This window comes from Pan troglodytes, chromosome 9 (genome assembly GCF_028858775.2).
Source record: "Pan troglodytes isolate AG18354 chromosome 9, NHGRI_mPanTro3-v2.0_pri, whole genome shotgun sequence".
Classification (NCBI taxonomy): Eukaryota; Metazoa; Chordata; class Mammalia; order Primates; family Hominidae; genus Pan; species Pan troglodytes.
The window spans coordinates 96,805,229-96,821,989 of NC_072407.2; the positions used below are offsets into that span (position 1 = coordinate 96,805,229).

Here is a 16,761-nt window from a genome sequence, read left to right on the forward strand (position 1 = left end):
GCAGACAAGAATTTTTAAAAAGTCATTGTAACCATGCTCAAGTACATAAAAGAAAATGTGTTCACAATGAATATAGAAATATAGAATATGGAAAATCTTAGCACAGATATAGAAACTATAAAAAAGAACCAATGAGAATACGAGAACTTAAAAAGACAATATCTAAAATAATAATTCAGTGGATGCTCTTGACAGCACAAGGGAGATGAAAGAATAAAGAGTCAATGGACTAGAAGATAGATCATTAGAAATGATCTGGATAGATCAGCACAAATGATCAGATTGAGAAACAGAGATTTAATATTAATAAATGTGCAAAAACTTAGGGATCTTTGCAGCAATACCAAAAGGTCTAATATGCATATAATTGAAGTTCCAAAAGGAGAGGAGAGAGAATGATCCAGAAACTAATTTAAGTAAATAATGGGTGAAAAGTTCACACATTTGGTAAAAGACATACATGTGCAGATTCTAAAACCTCAAGAAACATCAAGAAAGATTAGTATCAAAAACAAAACAAAAATAAAAACACCTAGGCATATCATAGTCAAAGTGCTGCAAATAAATCACAAAAAGAAAATAATGAAAACAGTCAGAGAAAATGGCATTGCCTGAATCATTTCAAAATCCACTAACAATTATTTCTTATCCACTGATACCTCATCAGAAACAATGGAGCCCAGAAGGCAGTGGATCAACATCTTTAAAGTGCTGAAAGAAAAATAGCCTATCAATCAAAACTTTATATCCAGTGAAAATGTCCTTGATGAATAAAGATTAAATAAGACAGCTTTAGAAAAATTTTTCACTTGCATGGCATGGAATGCAGGGTAAAGTAAAACAAAACCCAATAGAGACTCGATTACTCAGGAAAGAGTAAAATACATTCGATGGTAAATATGTGTAACTGTAAAGTATTATTATTCTGCTTAATTAACTTAAAATATGATTAGTTCAAGAACAAATATGACATTGTATTGTGTAGTTTATAGCACATGTAAAGAAGTACATATGATAAGGATAACATAAAGGATGAGGAGGGGGCAGTCAATGAACCAAATTGGTTGCAAGATTTCTACATATTTATGTGAGGTATACAATATTAACTCCCAGTAAACTATAAAAAATAGAAAATATATATACATATATATATTTAATCCTTAAAAGCAACCACTAAAGATGTAATGCAAAGAAGTATACCTTAAAAGCTCATAGATAATTAAAATGGAATTTTAAAATATACTTAATCCAAAAGAAGCCCACAGGGAAAAACAGAGAGACAAAAAGCCAAAGAAGCAAGCAGAAAACAAATAGTAAAGTTGGATTTAAGTCCAGCCATATCTTGGACCTCAATCCAACCATGTCGGTAATCACATTAAGTGATAATTAATTAAACATACCAAATGAAAATAAAATATTATTAAAATGAAATTTTTAAAAAACACACCAACTCAATTATATGCTGTCTGCAAGAAATCCATTTTGAACATAAAACCACCAATTGTTTGAAAACAAATGGATGAAAAAATAATATTGCAGGTATAGTAAGTATAAGAAAGCTGATTGGCTTAGCCAAGCATGGTGGTGGGCGCCTGTGATCCCAGCTACTCAGGAGGCTGAGGCAGGAGAATTGCTTGAACCTGGGAGGTGGAGGTTGCAGTGAGCTAAGATTGCACCACTGCACACTCTAGCCTGGGAAACAGAGGAGACTCCACCTCAAAAAAACAAACAAACAAAAAAAAACACTGATTGGCAATATTAATATCAGATAAAGTAGACTTTAAAATAGAGTGTATTAACAAAAATAGAGGGACATTTCATAATGATAAAAAGGTCAATACATCAGGAAGAAATAACAAAAATAAATGTGTATGTATCCAAAAACAGAGGTTCAAAATAAATGAATCAAAACTTCACAGAATTAAAAGGAAAAATAGAAAATGCCACAATCACAGATGGAGAATTTAACATCCTACTCTCAGCAACTGATAGAACAATCGAACAAAAGTGCTGTGATGACACAGATCTGAGCAACACTATTATTGTGGGTTAAATTACGTCCTCCTAAGAAGATGTATTGAAGTCTTAACCCTCCAGTCCTTCAGGGTGTGACATTATTTGAAGGGGCTTTACAGAGGTAACAAAGTTAAAATGAGGTATTAGAGTGGGACCATAATTAATTCTTATAAAAAGGGGAAATTTGGATACAGGCACAGCCTGTGGGAAGGAAGATGATGTGGAAGGGAAGATACTGTGAAGACACACTGGGAGAAAGCCATGTGAAGATGAAGTCAGAGATTGGACTGATGAAGCTGCAAGCTAAAGAATGCCAAGGATTGCCAGCCATAACCAGAAGCTAAGAAGGGTAAGGAATGACTTTACCCAAAATCTCAGAGGGGCATGGCTATGTTGATACCTGATTTTGTTGCCAGAAAAGGGATTCCAGAATCCAAGAAAGGGTTCTTGGATCTCAGGAAGGAAGGAATTCAGGGCAAGTTGCAGAGTACAGTGAAAAGAGGTGGTTTATTGAAAGCTACTCAGTTACTGAGTAGGGTGTCCTCAGAAAGCAAGCAGAGGAATGCACCATCTTACCATCTTCATTTTAAGTTTTTCTTTAACTTTTAAAAAAGTTATATAGGGGTTTTCTCTATGTAAAGACTAAACTAAGTGATGCCTACATGTAGGTGGGCTGACAGCATGACAAAATTTATTATTCTGTTGATTTAAAGAAAACTATCCTTGAAATTTTAGTGTGTTAAGTACACCAAAGCATAACTATAATTATATGTAAGCATATATTTTTATGGGCATTGGGACATCTGGACCTTTTGTTGTTGTAGGAGTTTGTCCTTGCAGGCATTACCAAGCTGCTTCCTTAGCTGTAAACATCTTGGGACCATGGGTCATGACTGACAAGGAATGTGTCTTGCTAGTTTTAAGACGGAGTTGATTTTAAAATGGCATTACTTTGGCTCTCCCAGGCTCCTGCTTCCCTAACAATTTCAGACTTCTAGCATGTAGAATAGTGAGACAATAAATTTCTGTTGATTAAGTCACTCAGTTTGTGGCAATTATATGGCAGCCCTAGATAGTTAATACAAGTATAAATCACTTTGATTTAATTGATATTTACAGAATATGGCACCCAACAAGTGCAGGATACATATTCTTTTAAGTACACATGATATGTTCATCAAGATAGATCATGATCTGGGCCATAAACTTAAAAGAACTGACGTCATACAGAGTACGTCCTCTGGCCACATGGAATTAAATTAGAGATGAGTAAGAGATTAAGAAAAATCCTAAGTTAAACAACATACTTCTAAATAATCCATGGATTAAAAATAAATCACAAGGAAAGCTAGGAAATATTTTGAACTGAAAGATAATAAAATACATTTCAAAATTGTGGAATGCAGCTAAAGCAGTGCTTGGGGGAAATTTTAGCTTTAAATCAAATAATATGTTAGAAAAGAAGAATGTCTAAAGCCAAGGACCCAAGACTTTACCTTAAGAATCTAGAAGAAGAAAAGCAAAATAAACCCAAAGTCAGTACAAGAAGAAAAGCAGAAAAAAATTAACAAAGCTGGATGGTATATCTTGGAAAAGTTAACAAAGTTGACAAATCCTTAGGTAGATTGATCAAGAAATAAGCAGAGAGAACACAAGTTACCGACATCATAAATGAGAGGGGGGTTTAACATTCAGAAATGTATGCTATTAACGCTAAAGAATAATGAAGGAAAATCACATAGTCACTTCAGTAAATGCAGAAAAACATTTAATAAATTCAATGCCTATTTATAATTAAAACACAGGATATTTGAAATAGAAGGTAACCTCCTTATTTTGATAAAGAGCACTTACAAAAGGCCTTCAGCTAACATCATACTTAATTGCAAAATATTGAACACTGTTTCCCTAAAGTTGGGAGCAAGTCAAGAACGCCCAATCTCACCACTTTGTTTAACAATGGACAGGAGGACTTAAGCATATTTAAAAAATTAAAACCTGCTGGGCGCGGTGGCTCACGCCTGTAATCCCAGGGCTTTGGGGGGCCGATGTGGGCGGGTCATGAAGTCAAGAGATTGAGACCACCCTGGCCAACACGGTGAAACCCTGTCTCTACTAACAGTACAAAAATTAGCTGGACATGGTGGCATGTGCCTGTAGTCCCAGCTACTCGGGAGGCTGAGGCAGGAGAACCACTTGAAACCGAAAGGCAAAAGTTGCGGTGAGCTGAGATTGCGCCACTGCACTCCAGCCTGGTGACAGAGCGAGACTCTGTCTCAAAAAAAAAAAAAAAAAAAAAATTCCAAAACGCATACAGAATGGAATTCAGAATTCAGAATGGAAAAAGTAAATGTAAAACTATCTCTATGTTAGATGACATGAGTATTCTTACAGAAATTCCTATTGTATTTACATAGCAACACTTACCTATTAAGTGAATTTAGCAAAGTCATAGGATATCAGATTAATATACAAAGGTCAATTGCATTTTTATGTATTAGCAGCAAAGAATTGGACAGTTAAATTTAAAAAATAATTTTATATTAGTGTCAAAAGCAAAATATCTGGGAATAAATTTAGCAAAAGACATGCAAAACCTCTATACTAAAACAACAAAATATTGCTGAATAAAATTGAAGATATAAATCAATGGGGAGATAATCATGTTAATGGATTGAAAAACTCAGTTTTCTTAAGATGGCTGTAATTACCAAATTGATCTAAAGATTCAATAAAATGATAATCATAATTCTACTATTCCTTTTGGTCAAAATTGACAAGATGATTCCAATTCTAAGAACCTAGAATATTCAAAGAAGTCTTGAAAAAAGAAATTTAAGTTGGATGATGTATTAATCTGTTCTCACGCCACTATAAATAACTACCTGAGACTGGGTAATTTATAAAGAAAAGTGGTTTAATTGAGTCACAGTTCCACAGGCTGTACAGAAGCATGGCTGTGAGGCCTCAGGAAACTTACTTACAATCATGGCAGAAGGTGAAGGGGAAGCAGGCACATCTTACCATGGTGGAGCAGGAAAGAGAGAAAAGGGGAGGAGCCACACACTTTTAAGCAATCAGATCTTGTGAGAACTAACTCACTATCATGAGAACAGCAAGGGGAAGATAAGAGGGAAATCTGCCCCCTTGAGCCAATCACCTTCCACCAGGACCCTCCTCCAATTTGATATGAGATCACATGTCTCACATTGTTGGACGTCAAGACTTACCCTAAAGCTATAGTAATCAAGAGAGTCTGCAACTGGTATAAGGATCAACAAACAGACTGATGGAAAGAATAAGGAACCCAGAAATAAAAACAGACACATGCTTATACATTTATTTTATTTTCAACAAAGGTGCCAAAGTGACCTAATTGGGAAAGGAAGTCTTTTCAACAAATGGTGTTGAAATAACTACATTTTATATGGAAACAAATAAACCTTGCTTTAACTTATGCCATCCACAAAAATTAATTTGTGATGGACCATAGACCTAAATATAAAAGCTAAAATTTAAAAAACTTCCAGAAGAAAATGTAGGAAAATATCTGTATGACTTTGAGTGAGGTAAAAACTAAAAAAGCAAAAATATTATGTTAGATAATAAAAATTTAAAGAAATGAAAAGCAGCACAGAAACATCATTAAGAAAATGTATAGACAAACCACAGGACGGAAGAAAATATTTGCAAAACTTACCTTAAAAAGTATTGGTATCTGGCTGGGCATGGTGGCTCATGCTTATAATCCCCACACTTTGGGAGGCCAAGGTAGCTGGATTGCTTGAGCTCAGGAACTCAAGATTAACCTGGGCAATATAGCAAAACCCTGCCTCTACTAAAAATACAAAAACTAGCTGGGTGTGGTTGCGTGCACCTGTAGTCCTAGCTACTCAGGAGGCTGAGGTGAGAGGATCACTTGAGCCTGGGAGGTCAAGGCTGCAGTAAGCCATGATCAAGCCACTTCACTCCTACTTGGGCAACACAGTGAGACCCTATCTCAAAAAAATAAAAAAGTATTGGTGTCCATGATATACTAAGAACATCTAAAACAATAATAAAACAATTTAAAAATTTTTTAAATGGTCAAAAATTTTGGACACTTCACAAAAGGTAATAAGTGAATGGTCAATAAACACATGAAAAACATGAAATATCTTTAGTCATCAAGGAAATGCAAATTAGAACCACAATGAGATACCAGTCCACATCTACCAGTGTGGCTAAAATTAAAGGCTGACAACACGAAATGTTGGTGAGGACATGAAGCAATTAAAGCTTTTATACATTGGTGGTGGGAGAGGAAAATTACATAAGAATGTTGGAAAAGATCCTGCAATTTTGTATAAAATTGCATATAGCTACCCTAAGAACCAACAATTTCACTCTTACGTATTTACTCAAAGGATCTGAAAACAAATGTTCACAGGGACATGTGCAAAAATGTTCACATTAGCTTCATTCCTAATAGCCCTAAGCTGGAAGCCCAGGTATCCATTACTAGAATACTGGCATATTCATAGAGTAAAATACTATTCAGCAATGAAAAGAAACCAACTTCTGATACAAGCAACAACATGGATGAATGAACCCCCAAAACATGCTGAGTGCATACAAATTTGCATAAAAGAATACAATTTGTATGGTTCCATTAATATAAAATACTAAAACAGGCAAAACTAATCTGGTGAAAATCATCAGAAGATTGGTTATCTCTTGGGATGTGAGATAGGGGTTTGCTAGGAAGGGACATAAAGAAACTTTCCAGAGTGATGGTTATGTTCTGTATCTTGGTAGGAGTTTGGATTGCACAGGTGTATGTGTCTAGAGGAACTTGGAAATGATACACTTAAGATCTGTGCATTGCACTGTATACAGATTTTATCTGAATAGAAACAAAGAAATTGTAAATAAATATTGAACTCTGGCTAATAATATTGAAGTATTTGGGGGGAATATACTAATGTCTGAAACTTATTTTGAAAGACAATAACAAAAATAATTAAATGAGTTGCTGGATGGATAGAGAAATGAGCAGAGAATCAACATGGGATAAAACTAATGTGGCAAAATGTTAATTGAAGAAACCCGGTGGTAAGTATATAGGTGTTCACTGTACAATTATTCTGACTTTTCTCTAAGTTTGAAAATTTTAATAGGCTTTTGAGAACAAAAAAAAAATTGAAGACAATTGGCAGATTACCCATTGGGTTGAGTCCTGGCCTTAGGAAAAGACATGAGAGTCTAGCTCATAGGCAAAGGAGGCTCCTGGGGAGGAAAGGAGGCTCCTGAGTCCAGCAATTGGCCTTCTTTGCTCCATTCTAACTTTGGCAATGAACCTAGAGGCTGAGACAAAGCAAATAACCAAGTTCTTTTTCATTCTACAAGACCCACTGGCTCATGCTCTCTCCAAATGCCTCACCAACAAGATGGTGACTTTAAGCATTCTCAGCAGATCTATTCTAGAGACCTGGAATGGAAAAGGACTGACACCATTCACTCTCCTTCTGCTGAGCACCTACTGTATGGTACTCTTTTTGCTAGGTTTCAAGGACATTATGATGAACCAAATAAAAATGACTCCTGCCTTCATTGTTCCTACCATTGATGAAACGCTGCCCGTGTTTTACTCCTATCATTATTCACACCCCAAACAAAAGATTTGCAAGTTCCCTTTGTAAGCCACTTTGACATGTCTTAAATCTGTGATTTCGAAAATCTCTAATGTTGGATCTGAATACCTCTATCTAAATAAAAAGGGCATTTTTTCTTGTTTTAACCTCTTTGGAGTGAAATTTGACACAGGAAAATCTCAAAGCCTCAAAATAGCTGAGCAAGAAATTAGATAGAAGCCTAATGACCCAGAGTCACCTTATACTCTCCTGAAATAGAAGCCTGGGAGAAAGGGCAGCTGGCTGCTGAGCTCAACCCTCTGCCCCACTTCCAACAGAGATCACACTCATTACCATTCCTTTCCCTAGCACCCCAGCCAGAACTCTTGTCCAAAGTTTAGACCAAGGACTTGGCATCAAGAGTAGGTGATTGGCCCACTGGGTAGCTTGAAATGACCTTGAATCCCATGTTACAAATCTAATTCCTCCAGCCTCACCTTTAACATACAGAAGAAAAAAAATCCTGTCTCTTTCTCCAAATCCTTCTGTTTAGAACGCAGGCATGTTTTGAACTGATATGTTAATATTACAAATGACCCCATATTGAATGAGTGGCATTATGTTCAACAAAAAGAAAATAAAAATTGGTTGCATTTTTGAGAAAGGCTGTCACACTTTTTCCTGTAGCAACTAACCTCCTTTTCTTAACTGAATATTTTTCCCTTTGCAAAGTCCAGTCACCTGTTTGTCACCTTTGCTTACAGATTCATAGCTCTGAAAATTTCTTAGCAATTTGGTCATTTCCAGCTTCTTACAGCCCCTCCTCCTGGCTGAAATACCTTCGCTTCTTCTTCCTCCCTGCTTCCACTTCCCCAGTAATTTTCACCTCTCAGAAAGTCTAAATATCTATTTTCCTTCCCTAGAGTACTGTTTTTCAGAGTTGGATTTGGGGGAGATAATGACATGACTCAAGGAAATAAGTGCATAATTTTTCTTTCTCTGGTGCCAGTTAAGGCAATTGGTGCCTTAGGATTTTCTGAAGCTCTTTGAAAACAACAGGGTTAGTCAGATTCCAGCGATTTACCTTCTGAAGGCTGAGCATGTCTGGGCAATGGCTGCATAATTTGGATGGAGTCATCACTGATGAAGCAGAGTTGGCTCAGCCAGGCAGCACTCGTTGCTCTTTTTAAACTCCACGGCACCAGGGATGAAGTCACCTTTCTTCTTTTAAAACGAACACATTTGCTCTGTGAGTCCCTGTCACTTCTGTTAGAACTTAGTATTTTTTCCACTGCCGGTCACCAGGACTTCTCACAGGTAAGAAAATTCTTATTTAGTGTGTTTCACTCTAGGGAACCTTAACACGAGGGGGGGACTTTGGAAGGCATCTATGGGCAGAGTTGGAATTAGATCAAGAAATACTCCATTGGGTGGGGAGGGTGGCTGTTTCCATGGCAGCCGGTCCCCACCTGGTGGGGTGGCAGACCATGGCTAGGCGAAGTCCGCTTTGAGCTGCAGTGGTGGGCTCTCACAGTGGGTGTGGGAATCTAATCGGGGCTTGGTATTAGGTGCCTATTCTAAGAGCTGTATAATGAGCATGTTAGTGAAGCAACTGTAAGTGGACTCCTTTGGGCTAGGGCCATCCATACCTCCTTTGCCTTCCTACTGATTGGGTAGACTCTTAGAGAGCTGATTCTTATAAAATATGTGCAGAAAAGCAGCTCTCTGGAGAGCCTTGATTTGCTGTTTCGCTGGTGTGAATGCTTCCCTTCTTTCTCAGGAGTGTAGCAGGAAAAAAAGGGGCCCAGGATGCCTGTTCTGACCTGCAGGTACCTTGTTCAAACAATGGCTGTGCTGCCGCATGCAGGGCAGAAGTGTACAAACACATCTTAGTGCCTGACCCTATGAGTTCTTCCAAGAAAATATACATGAGGTCTCTCTCTCTCTCTCTCTCTCTCTCTGTGTGTGTGTGTGTGTGTGTGTGTGTGTGTGTGAAGGCAGACCTTGTGCTCCTAGAGACCACTGAAATCTCCCTGCAACACTTCCTATGAGTTATATGAGTCTCTGTCACTGATTGAATCATACAACTCTTATTAGCTTTGGAAGGCTCAATAAAGACATCTTGTTTATGACAGAGGTGCCTACAGGATGATAAACGGCTTTTGGAAAGAAAGTTGAACCACTGTCAAATGAAAACGTTGAGAATTGCAGAGCCCTTTATTTCTTGGCACAGAACCCTGCCACATATAGTATTTGGCACAATCATCTATAACCAATACAGGGAGCAAAGACTCATTTAGATAAGAGATGTTTGCTTTGTTTTAAATGCAATTGCATACTGGCTGCCAGTGCCTGGTTATACATTCACCTCAGACTAGACCATATCCAGAATTCATCCTCACCTGAAATCTGCTCCCCCTTCTGTGTCCCCTAGGTCTGTGAAAAGTTCCTGGTGGTAGATTTCTGGATTTCACCCTAAACACCCCTCCAAACTTCCTCACATTTTCACATCTGATTTGGGAACACATTCAGCAGATTTGAACTCCATATTATTTCTCAAATCCATCCATTTCTCCCCACCTCCACAGATATTACCCTAGTTTAAAGCCCTTATCAATTTTTTCTAGGAATACAGAAACCTCACATCTGGGCCTCCTCTCTCCAGTCTTACCTCCCAGCAGCATCCAGAATGATGGTTCTAAAATAATTGATCAGCACCTGCACAATCCAATCAATCACCAGTCTGTTGAGTCAGTCTTCTTAATATCTCTCCAAATGGTTTACATCTCTCTACCCCACCACTACTACCTTGGTCTAACCCATCAACACGCTTTGCCTGAGTTATTACATTATCCCCTTAGCTCGTCCCCCCTGCTACCAGGCTCACTCCACTCCTAGTATAAGACGCTCTAAGCTTCTTGTTTTACTAAGCTTTCTAAGGACATTTTTACCAGAGAAATTGAAATGCTTATTACTCTATTTGGAGTTTAGAAGCATTAGCATTTTTATGACTCTTGTAGGTGCTTTAAGGAGAGAGGCCAGAATGCGAGAGGATAGGGAATGTAGAAAGCAGTAGGAAGGCAGCCTGAAGAATGCGTAAGCCTCAGACCTTGGAACCATGTGGGTCTTCATTTGAATCCCAGCTTCTCCACCTCCCAGTATGGCTTGGACCAAATGTCTAAACCTTCTTGAGGCTCATTTCCCTCAACTGTGAAATGGAAACAATACCTGCTTCATTAGGTAAATAGAAGAGTTAAATGAGAACATTTATGGAAGGCTCTAAAACAGCAATTAAAAAATTTTAGTACCGCTCCTTCTTTCCTTCACTTTTAAGGGTTATAATCTCTAACCACCACCTATGTTGTAAGTATTCATGTGTATGTGTTTAAAACTATCTGTAGTTGGCATGGTAGGAAGGAGGAGTGGCAAAGAAATACATGAGAACTCTCTTAAGAAACTTGCAGTTTACTTAAGGAAATAAAGCCAACCTAAACAGCACATCTATAAACGTCTATAAAGCAAGCAATCTGTGATTGTAATGTGTGTAGTACTACCAATTGAGTACAAGAAACCAGTACAGTTAACCAGGAAAGGCCTGAGTAAACAGGTCTGCAAATACCTGCGGACAGAGTGTAAATAGATCTATATCAAGCAGTTTTAGAGTTAGGCTACTCAGAGATTTAAAAATCATTGGTTGAAGTAAAAGTTTCAAAAAGGACTTGTGCATTTAGAGTGGCTTAAGGATGTGCAGATCAGTGTTTAAAATGACTATACACTCATTCATTAATCAAGCATTTATTGAGTGCCTACTCTGTGCCGGCTCCTAGACTATACAAATTCTTTGCTACTCTTCCCACAGGAGTTTAATGCTAATTCTCCACCTCTTAAATATAGGCTAGCCTTAGAGACTTGGTTGACCAATAGAAAGAGAAGAAGGCAACATTCTGGGACAACCATTGCTAGGTTCTATGAAGGTTTACATCTTCCTTCTGGGTTTCTTGTCTCAGTCACTTTGGCAGAAGCCAACTACCATGTAGAGTCATGTGCTAGTAAACTGGCTCTCTGGAGAAAAACAAAAGTTCCCTAATTTGCAGTGTTTGCCAATTTTCATGGTGTAAATACTCCCACCATGGCTTCCAAAATGATAGCACTGAACACAGGTTTGGGAGGAGATATGCAGAATCAGCTCTTATAAGCCAATACAAGCTGGCCCAAGCCCATGACTGCCAATTACTCTGAGACCAGCATACTGTGAGAAAGTCCAAGTTGGCCACATGGAGAGGCTACAAGGATTGAATCCCAACCAGTCCTCAGATTTTCCAGCCATTCAAACTTAGCCTTCAGACATGTAAGGAAAGAAACTTTTAAATAACTCCAGCCCCCACCACTATCTGACTGCAACTATATGAGAGACCCTGAATGAGAACCACTCAGCTCAGCCCACTCAGCCCATAGAACATTGAGAGATAATAACAATGTATATTAACTAAGTTTGGGGGTGGTTTTTATGTAGCATTAGATAATGGGAACAAGGTGGTAACCTTGTTTACTCTGAAGCCGGCTGAGATCAAGCCCCTGAGATGGTGTCAGAAATAGAAGAATCCAACCAGGATTCTTTGTCCTTGCATATTTCCTGGCCTTATACCACTAACTCAAATGTTTTAGTTAAAAAGACTTGAGAAAGAGACTCATTTACTAACTCGTTTTACCGTTATAATAAAATCAGGGAAAAAACATTTCTCACACTCACACATACACTCTTCTCTCATCATCTCCCTCCATACCTACCCACCCAACTCTCCTCATACAAGGCTCTGCTGAAGATCTGCCTTGCCTGCTATATTGGCTGTGCCCCATCCTCCACATGGAATTTGTTAGGGGAAGGAGGTAGAGCAGAGACAATATGAAGTCAGGGAACTGCCCAGAGGTGCCACCTGAGGCCTGGTGGAAAGCACCTGAAGCCATGAGAAAAGAGTAGCAAAGAGGAGGGTTTTAAACAGGCTTTGGTGAAGACACATAGACTATTGGTTAAAAGTATGAATTTTGAAGTCAGATGACCCGGGTTCCTATCAGGACTCTGACATTTTCTAGTTGCTGACCTTGGGAAAGTATCTAGACATGTCTTCTCAGTTTCTTCTTCTTTAAAATCTGGATAGTAATGCCATCTCACAAGGTTCGTGTGGCGATTATATTTGTAGATGATATTTGTGGAGTGCTTAGCACAGTGCCTAATACATCTGTGTTATGTAAATGAATAACAGCTAACAGTGGCAGTAGTGACAGCGTTGGAGCAGTACTAATGATACTGTTGTTGCAAGTCCCAAAGCCACAGGCTCCCTGGCAAACCCAGAGCTTCAGTTGGTCATCACTCTACAGGTGCTCAAGATAAGTGTTCAATAAATACTTATATCACACTGAATATTTACATTCTGAATATCTCTTCTACTGCCATTTTTTTTTCCTCTTTTTGCTCCTAAATGCATTTCCAAAGGCTTAAAAACAACCTCTGCATCCCATCCTCTGTATCTAAAATAATATGAATTGGGACCATGTTTTCTCATTTCTTGTGAGTCCTGTTCTTACCTTCCACTCTGTAGCAGGTAGTTGAATAGTTCAGTGCTCAATATATTATAACTATTTATTACTATTTTTAAAGTTGTGTTTAAGCAGAAACTGAAGTTAGACGACTTCTACGGGGATCCAAAGCCCAAGGTACTCCAAACATTTTAGGTTTACCAGTATACAGATAGATGCTACCACTTTGGTAGGTCAGGGTGAAGGATAAAATCACTCTTGAGAGCCAAATGTGAATATTAAGTTTTCTTGAGTTATTCAGACCTTGTGAATACAAAATTTTAATCTGTGTAATTTTAATATATGAATTGATGTTTGACAGATCCATCTCATTAAATTTATGGTTGGTCTAGTTGTGGATTTTGTAAACAAAGAATCATGCAAACACTCTGGCTGTTAAAGAATAGCTGGCTCGTATATTTTTAAAAAACATTATGAAATATTTATAGATTCATGAGTCTATGAGTGCCCCCCTTCACCCAGCCTTCGCCACTGTTAACATTTACATACCTATAGTACAATATCAAAACCAGGTAATTGACATTGGTACGATCCACAGACCTTATCAGATTTTATCAGCTATGCATGTACTCATTGTGTGTGTGTGTGTGTGTGTTTGTGTGTGTGATTGTATACAGTTTTTGTCACATTAGCTTCATGTAACTATTGCCACAATCAAAATATCACTAACCATATCATCACTGCAAGGCTTCTTTATACTTCCCTTTTAAAGCCATGGTCCCATCCCTAACCCTTTGAGACTACTAATCTATTGTCCATTTATATAATTTTATTTCAAGAATGTTATATAGTCATGCATTATGTAACCTTATGATATTGGCCTCTTCCATTCAGCATAATAATCTTGAGATCTATCCAAGTTGTTATGTGTATCAATAGTTGGTTCCTTTTTGTTACTGTGTTGTATTGAATAGTATGGATGTACTACAGTTTGCTTAAGCATTCACTCATTTATCCATTGGAGGACATTTGGGTAGTTTCTAATATTTGGCTGTTACAAATAAAGATGCTATGAACATTCATGTACAAGTTTTTTGCATGAACATAAATTTTCATTTATTTGGGATAAATGCCTGAAAATGTGATATCTGGGTTTTATGCTAAGTTTTTAGTTTAAAAGAAACTTCAAACTATTAATGTTTATACAGAATGGCCATAATATTTTATGTTACCACCAGCAATATATGAGTAATAGAGTTTCTGCACCCTTACCAGAATTTGGTGTTATTACTATTTTTTATTTTAGTCATTCTGATAGATGGATAGTGATATCTCATTGTGGTTTTAATTTGTGTTTGCGTAATGGGCAATGATGCTGACCATCTTTTCATGTTATCATCTGTATTTCCTCTTCAGTAAAATGTCTATTTATGCCTTTTGCCCCAATAAATGGGATAGCTGGATAGCTATATGCAGAAGAATGAAACTGGACCCCTGCCTTTTACCATATACAAACATTCACTCAAGATGAATTAAAGATTTAAATGTAAGACCTCAAACTATAAAAATCCTAGAAGAAAACCTAGAAAATCAGTCTTGGTAAAGAATTTTTAGCTAAGTCTCCAAAAGCAATTGTAACAAAAAGAAAAATTGACAAGTTGGACCTAATTAAACGAAAGAACTTCTGTGCAACAAAAGAAACTAGCAACATAGTAGACAGACAACCTATAGAATGGGAGAAAATAGTTTCAAATTATGCATCTGACAAAGGTCTAATATCCAGAATCTCTAAAGAACTTAAACAAACCAAAACACAAATAACCCGACTATCTTCTAATTGGATTGTTTTGTTGTTGTTGTTGTTGTTTTTCACTGTTGAGTGTTGTGAGTTCTTTATATATTCTAGATATAAGTCCTTTATTAGATGTATGGTTTGCAGATATTCTCTCCCACTCTGTAATTTTTTATTCTATCCTCTTGAAAAGGTCTTTCACAGAGCAAAAGTGTTTAATTTTCATAAAGTCCAGTTAATCAATTTTTCCTTTAATGGATTGTGCTTTTAGTGCAAAGCATAAGAACTTTTTGCCTAGCCCCAGTTCCCAAATATTTTCTACTTTTTCCTAAAAGATTTATAGTTTTATACTTCACATTTAGGTCTTTAATCTATTTTGAATTAATTTGTATATAATATGTCAAGTTTAGTCAAATTTAGTTTTGTTTTTTGTTTTTTGTTTTGTTTTGTTTTTTGCCTCTGTATGTCCAATTTCTCAAGCACCATTTTTTTTAAAAGGCTCTCCTTCTTTCTTTGGATTGGTTTTTCAGCTTTGTCAAGAAATCAACTGGGCATATTTGTATAACTTTATCTCTGGGTTCTCCATTCTCTTCCATTGATGTGCCTATATCTCTGACAATACCACACTCTTTTGAGTATTTGACTAATATTATATAGTAAGTTGCATGGTAGCTTTATAATAAGCAATACACTAGGTAGAGTTCTTCCTCCCGTTTCAGGGTTATTTGTCAAAAGTTTTAGAGATCCTTGGGACTTTTACTTTCCATATAAACTTTAGAATGAACTTGTCTCTATCTACAGAACCTTGCTGGGATTTTGATAGGAATCCTGTTAGACATGTAGTTTAATTTGGGGAGAAATGACATTTTTACTATGTTGAGTCTTCCAATCCTTTAACATGGAAAATTTCTGCACTTATGTGGGTCTTCTTTGTTTTTTTTTTATGAATATTTTATAATTTTCAATATACAGATTCTGTAGGTATTTTGTTACATTTATACGAAGTACTTAACTTTCTTTGGAGCAATTGAAAGTGATATTGCATTGTTATACTTCAGTTTCCACATATACATTGTTAATATAGAGAAATGCAATTAATTTTTATGTTAATATTAAATCCTGCAACTGTGTTGAACTCATTAGGTCTAGGTTTCTTCTTCTTTTTCTTCTTCTTTTTCTTTTTTCTTTGGTAAATTCCTTGGGATTTTCTAAACAGACCATTATGTAATCTGAAAATAGAGCATTTTATTTTTCCCTTTCCATTCTGTATGATCTTTCTGGTTTCTTGCCTTATTGCACTGGCTAGACCTCTCAGTACTATGTTAAGTAAGAGAGATAAGACAGAAATCCTTTCCAATCTCAAAGGAAAAGCATTCAGTCTTTCACGATTAAATATGATGTTAGTTGCAGATGTTTTGTAGAGGTTCTTGATCAAGCTGAGGAAGCTTCCCTTTATTCCTACTTTGCTGAGGGTTTTTATCTTGAATGAGTGTTTGCTTGTTACATGCTTTTCGTGCAATGATCAGTATGATCATGTGATTTTTTATATTAGTCTGTTGATATGGTGAATTACATTGAATGATTTTCAAATATTGAACCAGCCTTACATAGCTGAAATAAATCTCATTTGGTCATGGCTTATTATTCTTTTTTATACATTGCTGGATTCAATTTAATGAAATTTTGTTAAGGATTTTTGCATCCCAGTTCATAAGAATTATTGATTTGTATTTTTTCTTCTTTTGTACTGTCTTTGTCTGGTTTCATATCAAGGTAGTACTGGCCTCATAAAATGAGTTAGAAAGT

At 36.8% G+C, this 16,761-nt stretch overlaps 1 protein-coding gene and 1 long non-coding RNA gene across 4 annotated transcripts in view; one reads left to right on the forward strand and one right to left on the reverse strand.

The window, feature by feature from the left end:
- LOC104001292 (uncharacterized) overlaps nucleotides 1-16,761 on the reverse strand; it is a 65,009-nt gene that overhangs the window by 22,240 nt on the left and 26,008 nt on the right. The gene's annotated exons all lie outside the window — the stretch shown is intronic.
- Nucleotides 8,860-16,761, forward strand: part of AMOTL1 (angiomotin like 1) — a 169,480-nt gene continuing 161,578 nt past the window's right edge. Inside the window, exon 1 of one of the 3 annotated variants that reach the window (XM_016921835.4) lies at nucleotides 8,860-8,945. The gene's annotated coding sequence lies outside the window, so the exon portion shown is untranslated. The remainder of the gene's footprint in view (nucleotides 8,946-16,761) is intronic. The other 2 variants (XM_009424007.5, XM_016921834.4) reach the window with 2 other exon arrangements.